A 7,500-nucleotide genomic window follows, 5' to 3' on the forward strand; every position below is an offset into this window, starting at 1 on the left:
GAGACTATGCTGGGAGACATAGCAACCCTGCTGGCAATGGCATGTATTGATGTGCCATGCTGGAGGAGTTAGACTGCCTGTGCAACCTCTGTAGGGTCCAGGGATCGCCTCATGCTACCAGTAGTGACACGGACGCTAGCCAAATACAAAACTAGTGAAAAACGCTCTGAAAAATAAAAAGATGAACAGGGAAAAAACTGTATGTCAGTGGCCTCCGCCTGTAAAACCATTTCTCTTTTGGGGGTCATCTCATTGTTGCCCGTCCAGTGCACCTGTTGTTGATTTCATTAACACCAAAGCAGCTGAAAGTGATTAACAAAGCCCTGTGCTACTTAACTGACCAGATCAATAGCCCTGGAGTTTCATTGACTTGATACTATACTCTGAGTAAAAAGTTTTCCTTGAATTTTTTGGAGCAGGGTTCATGAAGATCAGAGAGTTGTGAGAGCTTTGCCAGGCCATGCTGTTAAATGTGACACTTGTGCTTGGGCCAAGAATAAATGGAGTGAGAATTTCACAAGTAAGGGCCAGTGGAATTGAAGAGCAACAAAGACACCGACCACGAAGGGACTTGAACCCTCAATCTTCTGATCCGAAGTCAGACGCCTTATCCATTAGGCCACGCGGTCTGCCGCAGCTCTTGCTCAACTTTGTGGCATGCGGACTAGGCCACCGGTTAAGGTTGACCTCTGACCTTTTCCAATACTCGCTTTGCTCCAGTGGATTTGCTAGACAAGATGTGAAAGTTTGACTTGGTGCCAAGGTCATGCTTTAGGAAGGTCATTTGCAAGAGGTCCTAGGTGCACAGGGTTAATACAGCCCCTTCATGTTGCTAAGTGATTCCTAGAGCCCCACGTGTAGAGGACATTTCAAGAGGAAGGACAGGGAAGTCGGTGTCTCTTGTCAGGATGGCCGAGTGGTCTAAGGCGCCAGACTCAAGAGATTCCCTCTTCACATTGCGTGTGTGTTCTGGTCTCCAAATGGAGGCGTGGGTTCAAATCCCACTTCTGACAATCACATTTACTTTCCTCTACAACCACCGCAACCGCTCAGCTTTTCGGGGCTACCACAGAAACAACACTGCTCAAAACAAGGAAAGGAACACTTTTAAAGCACGTCACATCTCAATGGACAAACGTGGCATGCTGGATATCTGGACTTACATGCTGGAGATCATCTTCTCTGCCTCTGCCAGTGCTCATCCTGTTCCTCCTTGCACAAAGAAGCAGATACCGGTCCTGCTGATGGCTTAAGGACCTTCCACGGCCCTGTCCAGCTCTCCTAGATTAACTGCCTGTCTCCCGGAATCTCCTCCACGCTCGTGAGACTATGCTGGGAGACATAGCAACCCTGCTGGCAATGGCATGTATTGATGTGCCATGCTGGAGGAGTTAGACTGCCTGTGCAACCTCTGTAGGGTCCAGGGATCGCCTCATGCTACCAGTAGTGACACGGACGCTAGCCAAATGCAAAACTAGTGAAAAACGCTCTGAAAAATAAAAAGATGAGCAGGGAAAAAACTGTATGTCAGTGGCCTCCGCCTGTAAAACCATTTCTCTTTTGGGGGTCATCTCATTGTTGCCCGTCCAGTGCACCTGTTGTTGATTTCATTAACACCAAAGCAGCTGAAAGTGATTAACAAAGCCCTGTGCTACTTAACTGACCAGATCAATAGCCCTGGAGTTTCATTGACTTGATACTATACTCTGAGTAAAAAGTCTTCCTTGAATTTTTTGGAGCAGGGTTCATGAAGATCAGAGAGTTGTGAGAGCTTTGCCAGGCCATGCTGTTAAATGTGACACTTGTGCTTGGGCCAAGAATAAATGGAGTGAGAATTTCACAAGTAAGGGCCAGTGGAATTGAAGAGCAACAAAGACACCGACCACGAAGGGACTTGAACCCTCAATCTTCTGATCCGAAGTCAGACGCCTTATTCATTAGGCCACGCGGTCTGCGCAGCTCTTGCTCAACTTTGTGGCATGCGGACTCGGCCACCAGTTAAGGTTGACCTCTGACCTTTTCCAATACTCGCTTTGCTCCACTGGATTTGCTAGACAAGATGTGAAAAGTTTGACTTGGTGCCAAGGTCATGCTTTAGGAAGGTCATTTGCAAGAGGTCCTAGGTGCACAGGGTTAATACAGCCCCTTCATGTTGCTAAGTGATTCCTAGAGCCCCACGTGTAGAGGACATTTCAAGAGGAAGGACAGGGAAGTCGGTGTCTCTTGTCAGGATGGCCGAGTGGTCTAAGGCGCCAGACTCAAGAGTTCCCTCTTCACATTGCGTGTGTGTTCTGGTCTCCAAATGGAGGCGTGGGTTCAAATCCCACTTCTGACAATCACATTTACTTTCCTCTACAACCACCGCAACCGCTCAGCTTTTTGGGGCTACCACAGAAACAACACTGCTCAAAACAAGGAAAGGAACACTTTTAAAGCACGTCACATCTCAATGGACAAACGTGGCATGCTGGATATCTGGACTTACATGCTGGAGATCATCTTCTCTGCCTCTGCCAGTGCTCATCCTGTTCCTCCTTGCACAAAGAAGCAGATACCGGTCCTGCTGATGGCTTAAGGACCTTCCACGGCCCTGTCCAGCTCTCCTAGATTAACTGCCTGTCTCCCGGAATCTCCTCCACGCTCGTGAGACTATGCTGGGAGACATAGCAACCGTGCTGGCAATGGCATGTATTGATGTGCCATGCTGGAGGAGTTAGACTGCCTGTGCAACCTCTGTAGGGTCCAGGGATCGCCTCATGCTACCAGTAGTGACACGGACGCTAGCCAAATACAAAACTAGTGAAAAACGCTCTGAAAAATAAAAAGATGAGCAGGGAAAAAACTGTATGTCAGTGGCCTCCGCCTGTAAAACCATTTCTCTTTTGGGGGTCATCTCATTGTTGCCCGTCCAGTGCACCTGTTGTTGATTTCATTAACACCAAAGCAGCTGAAAGTGATTAACAAAGCCCTGTGCTACTTAACTGACCAGATCAATAGCCCTGGAGTTTCATTGACTTGATACTATACTCTGAGTAAAAAGTCTTCCTTGAATTTTTTGGAGCAGGGTTCATGAAGATCAGAGAGTTGTGAGAGCTTTGCCAGGCCAAGCTGTTAAATGTGACACTTGTGCTTGGGCCAAGAATAAATGGAGTGAGAATTTCACAAGTAAGGGCCAGTGGAATTGAAGAGCAACAAAGACACCGACCACGAAGGGACTTGAACCCTCAATCTTCTGATCCGAAGTCAGACGCCTTATCCATTAGGCCACGCGGTCTGCCGCAGCTCTTGCTCAACTTTGTGGCATGCGGACTAGGCCACCGGTTAAGGTTGACCTCTGACCTTTTCCAATACTCGCTTTGCTCCACTGGATTTGCTAGACAAGATGTGAAAAGTTTGACTTGGTGCCAAGGTCATGCTTTAGGAAGGTCATTTGCAAGAGGTCCTAGGTGCACAGGGTTAATACAGCCCCTTCATGTTGCTAAGTGATTCCTAGAGCCCCACGTGTAGAGAACATTTCAAGAGGAAGGACAGGGAAGTCGGTGTCTCTTGTCAGGATGGCCGAGTGGTCTAAGGTGCCAGACTCAAGAGTTCCCTTCTTCACATTGCGTGTGTGTTCTGGTCTCCAAATGGAGGCGTGGGTTCAAATCCCACTTCTGACAATCACATTTACTTTACTCTACAACCACCGCAACCGCTCAGCTTTTCGGGGCTACCACAGAAACAACACTGCTCAAAACAAGGAAAGGAACACTTTTAAAGCACGTCACATCTCAATGGACAAACGTGGCATGCTGGATATCTGGACTTACATGCTGGAGATCATCTTCTCTGCCTCTGCCAGTGCTCATCCTGTTCCTCCTTGCACAAAGAAGCAGATACCGGTCCTGCTGATGGCTTAAGGACCTTCCACGGCCCTGTCCAGCTCTCCTAGATTAACTGCCTGTCTCCCGGAATCTCCTCCACGCTCGTGAGACTATGCTGGGAGACATAGCAACCCTGCTGGCAATGGCATGTATTGATGTGCCATGCTGGAGGAGTTAGACTGCCTGTGCAACCTCTGTAGGGTCCAGGGATCGCCTCATGCTACCAGTAGTGACACGGACGCTAGCCAAATGCAAAACTAGTGAAAAACGCTCTGAAAAAAAAAAAGATGAGCAGGGAAAAAACTGTATGTCAGTGGCCTCCGCCTGTAAAACCATTTCTCTTTTGGGGGTCATCTCATTGTTGCCCGTCCAGTGCACCTGTTGTTGATTTCATTAACACCAAAGCAGCTGAAAGTGATTAACAAAGCCCTGTGCTACTTAACTGACCAGATCAATAGCCCTGGAGTTTCATTGACTTGATACTATACTCTGAGTAAAAAGTCTTCCTTGAATTTTTTGGAGCAGGGTTCATGAAGATCAGAGAGTTGTGAGAGCTTTGCCAGGCCATGCTGTTAAATGTGACACTTGTGCTTGGGCCAAGAATAAATGGAGTGAGAATTTCACAAGTAAAGGCCAGTGGAATTGAAGAGCAACAAAGACACCGACCACGAAGGGACTTGAACCCTCAATCTTCTGATCCGAAGTCAGACGCCTTATCCATTAGGCCACGCGGTCTGCCGCAGCTCTTGCTCAACTTTGTGGCATGCGGACTAGGCCACCGGTTAAGGTTGACCTCTGACCTTTTCCAATACTCGCTTTGCTCCAGTGGATTTGCTAGACAAGATGTGAAAAGTTTGACTTGGTGCCAAGGTCATGCTTTAGGAAGGTCATTTGCAAGAGGTCCTAGGTGCACAGGGTTAATACAGCCCCTTCATGTTGCTAAGTGATTCCTAGAGCCCCACGTGTAGAGAACATTTCAAGAGGAAAGACAGGGAAGTCGGTGTCTCTTGTCAGGATGGCCGAGTGGTCTAAGGCGCCAGACTCAAGAGTTCCCTTCTTCACATTGCGTGTGTGTTCTGGTCTCCAAATGGAGGCGTGGGTTCAAATCCCACTTCTGACAATCACATTTACTTTACTCTGCAACCGCTCAGCTTTTCGGGGCTACCACAGAAACAACACTGCCCAAAACAAGGAAAGGAACACTTTTAAAGCACGTCACATCTCAATGGACAAACGTGGCATGCTGGATATCTGGACTTACATGCTGGAGATCATCTTCTCTGCCTCTGCCAGTGCTCATCCTGTTCCTCCTTGCACAAAGAAGCAGATACCGGTCCTGCTGATGGCTTAAGGACCTTCCACGGCCCTGTCCAGCTCTCCTAGATTAACTGCCTGTCTCCCGGAATCTCCACCACGCTCGTGAGACTATGCTGGGAGACATAGCAACCCTGCTGGCAATGGCATGTATTGATGTGCCATGCTGGAGGAGTTAGACTGCCTGTGCAACCTCTGTAGGATCCAGGGATCGCCTCATGCTACCAGTAGTGACACGGACGCTAGCCAAATGCAAAACTAGTGAAAAACGCTCTGAAAAATAAAAAGATGAACAGGGAAAAAACTGTATGTCAGTGGCCTCCGCCTGTAAAACCATTTCTCTTTTGGGGGTCATCTCATTGTTGCCCGTCCAGTGCACCTGTTGTTGATTTCATTAACACCAAAGCAGCTGAAAGTGATTAACAAAGCCCTGTGCTACTTAACTGACCAGATCAATAGCCCTGGAGTTTCATTGACTTGATACTATACTCTGAGTAAAAAGTCTTCCTTGAATTTTTTGGAGCAGGGTTCATGAAGATCAGAGAGTTGTGAGAGCTTTGCCAGGCCATGCTGTTAAATGTGACACTTGTGCTTGGGCCAAGAATAAATGGAGTGAGAATTTCACAAGTAAGGGCCAGTGGAATTGAAGAGCAACAAAGACACCGACCACAAAGGGACTTGAACCCTCAATCTTCTGATCCGAAGTCAGACGCCTTATCCATTAGGCCACGCGGTCTGCTGCAGCTCTTGCTCAACTTTGTGGCATGCGGACTAGGCCACCGGTTAAGGTTGACCTCTGACCTTTTCCAATACTCGCTTTGCTCCAGTGGATTTGCTAGACAAGATGTGAAAAGTTTGACTTGGTGCCAAGGTCATGCTTTAGGAAGGTCATTTGCAAGAGGTCCTAGGTGCACAGGGTTAATACAGCCCCTTCATGTTGCTAAGTGATTCCTAGAGCCCCACGTGTAGAGGACATTTCAAGAGGAAGGACAGGGAAGTCAGTGTCTCTTGTCAGGATGGCCGAGTGGTCTAAGGCGCCAGACTCAAGAGTTCCCTCTTCACATTGCGTGTGTGTTCTGGTCTCCAAATGGAGGCGTGGGTTCAAATCCCACTTCTGACAATCACATTTACTTTACTCTACAACCACCGCAACCGCTCAGCTTTTTGGGGCTACCACAGAAACAACACTGCTCAAAACAAGGAAAGGAACACTTTTAAAGCACGTCACATCTCAATGGACAAACGTGGCATGCTGGATATCTGGACTTACATGCTGGAGATCATCTTCTCTGCCTCTGCCAGTGCTCATCCTGTTCCTCCTTGCACAAAGAAGCAGATACCGGTCCTGCTGATGGCTTAAGGACCTTCCACGGCCCTGTCCAGCTCTCCTAGATTAACTGCCTGTCTCCCGGAATCTCCTCCACGCTCGTGAGACTATGCTGGGATACATAGCAACCCTGCTGGCAATGGCATGTATTGATGTGCCATGCTGGAGGAGTTAGACTGCCTGTGCAACCTCTGTAGGGTCCAGGGATCGCCTCATGCTACCAGTAGTGACACGGACGCTAGCCAAATGCAAAACTAGTGAAAAACGCTCTGAAAAATAAAAAGATGAGCAGGGAAAAAACTGTATGTCAGTGGCCTCCGCCTGTAAAACCATTTCTCTTTTGGGGGTCATCTCATTGTTGCCCGTCCAGTGCACCTGTTGTTGATTTCATTAACACCAAAGCAGCTGAAAGTGATTAACAAAGCCCTGTGCTACTTAACTGACCAGATCAATAGCCCTGGAGTTTCATTGACTTGATACTATACTCTGAGTAAAAAGTCTTCCTTGAATTTTTTGGAGCAGGGTTCATGAAGATCAGAGAGTTGTGAGAGCTTTGCCAGGCCATGCTGTTAAATGTGACACTTGTGCTTGGGCCAAGAATAAATGGAGTGAGAATTTCACAAGTAAGGGCCAGTGGAATTGAAGAGCAACAAAGACACCGACCACGAAGGGACTTGAACCCTCAATCTTCTGATCCGAAGTCAGACGCCTTATCCATTAGGCCACACGGTCTGCGCAGCTCTTGCTCAACTTTGTGGCATGCGGACTAGGCCACCGGTTAAGGTTGACCTCTGACCTTTTCCAATACTCGCTTTGCTCCAGTGGATTTGCTAGACAAGATGTGAAAAGTTTGACTTGGTGCCAAGGTCATGCTTTAGGAAGGTCATTTGCAAGAGGTCCTAGGTGCACAGGGTTAATACAGCCCCTTCATGTTGCTAAGTGATTCCTAGAGCCCCACGTGTAGAGGACATTTCAAGAGGAAGGACAGGGAAGTCG

General features: G+C 48.0%; 11 non-coding genes across 11 annotated transcripts; 5 read left to right on the forward strand and 6 right to left on the reverse strand.

The window, feature by feature from the left end:
- Nucleotides 1-556: 556 nt before the first annotated feature.
- TRNAR-UCG (transfer RNA arginine (anticodon UCG)) lies at nucleotides 557-629 on the reverse strand. The gene has a single exon. It is a non-coding gene; the product is annotated as a tRNA-Arg (tRNA).
- A 273-nt stretch (nucleotides 630-902) lies between these two features.
- TRNAL-CAA (transfer RNA leucine (anticodon CAA)) lies at nucleotides 903-1,013 on the forward strand. The gene is made up of 2 exons: nucleotides 903-940; nucleotides 968-1,013. It is a non-coding gene; the product is annotated as a tRNA-Leu (tRNA).
- An 866-nt stretch (nucleotides 1,014-1,879) lies between these two features.
- Nucleotides 1,880-1,952, reverse strand: TRNAR-UCG (transfer RNA arginine (anticodon UCG)). Its single transcript has one exon. It is a non-coding gene; the product is annotated as a tRNA-Arg (tRNA).
- Nucleotides 1,953-2,225: 273 nt separating this feature from the next.
- Nucleotides 2,226-2,335, forward strand: TRNAL-CAA (transfer RNA leucine (anticodon CAA)). Its single transcript has 2 exons — nucleotides 2,226-2,263; nucleotides 2,290-2,335. It is a non-coding gene; the product is annotated as a tRNA-Leu (tRNA).
- Nucleotides 2,336-3,201: 866 nt separating this feature from the next.
- On the reverse strand, nucleotides 3,202-3,274 carry TRNAR-UCG (transfer RNA arginine (anticodon UCG)). The gene has a single exon. It is a non-coding gene; the product is annotated as a tRNA-Arg (tRNA).
- A 274-nt stretch (nucleotides 3,275-3,548) lies between these two features.
- Nucleotides 3,549-3,659, forward strand: TRNAL-CAA (transfer RNA leucine (anticodon CAA)). Its single transcript has 2 exons — nucleotides 3,549-3,586; nucleotides 3,614-3,659. It is a non-coding gene; the product is annotated as a tRNA-Leu (tRNA).
- An 866-nt stretch (nucleotides 3,660-4,525) lies between these two features.
- On the reverse strand, nucleotides 4,526-4,598 carry TRNAR-UCG (transfer RNA arginine (anticodon UCG)). Its single transcript has one exon. It is a non-coding gene; the product is annotated as a tRNA-Arg (tRNA).
- A 274-nt stretch (nucleotides 4,599-4,872) lies between these two features.
- On the forward strand, nucleotides 4,873-4,983 carry TRNAL-CAA (transfer RNA leucine (anticodon CAA)). Its single transcript has 2 exons — nucleotides 4,873-4,910; nucleotides 4,938-4,983. It is a non-coding gene; the product is annotated as a tRNA-Leu (tRNA).
- An 857-nt stretch (nucleotides 4,984-5,840) lies between these two features.
- Nucleotides 5,841-5,913, reverse strand: TRNAR-UCG (transfer RNA arginine (anticodon UCG)). The gene has a single exon. It is a non-coding gene; the product is annotated as a tRNA-Arg (tRNA).
- Nucleotides 5,914-6,187: 274 nt separating this feature from the next.
- TRNAL-CAA (transfer RNA leucine (anticodon CAA)) lies at nucleotides 6,188-6,297 on the forward strand. Its single transcript has 2 exons — nucleotides 6,188-6,225; nucleotides 6,252-6,297. It is a non-coding gene; the product is annotated as a tRNA-Leu (tRNA).
- Nucleotides 6,298-7,163: 866 nt separating this feature from the next.
- TRNAR-UCG (transfer RNA arginine (anticodon UCG)) lies at nucleotides 7,164-7,236 on the reverse strand. The gene has a single exon. It is a non-coding gene; the product is annotated as a tRNA-Arg (tRNA).
- Nucleotides 7,237-7,500: the final 264 nt, after the last annotated feature.

The sequence above is a fragment of the Staurois parvus genome, unplaced genomic scaffold (assembly GCF_062004578.1).
Source record: "Staurois parvus isolate SC_StPar_1 unplaced genomic scaffold, SC_StPar_1.0 ptg002946l, whole genome shotgun sequence".
Lineage (NCBI taxonomy): Eukaryota > Metazoa > Chordata > Amphibia > Anura > Ranidae > Staurois > Staurois parvus.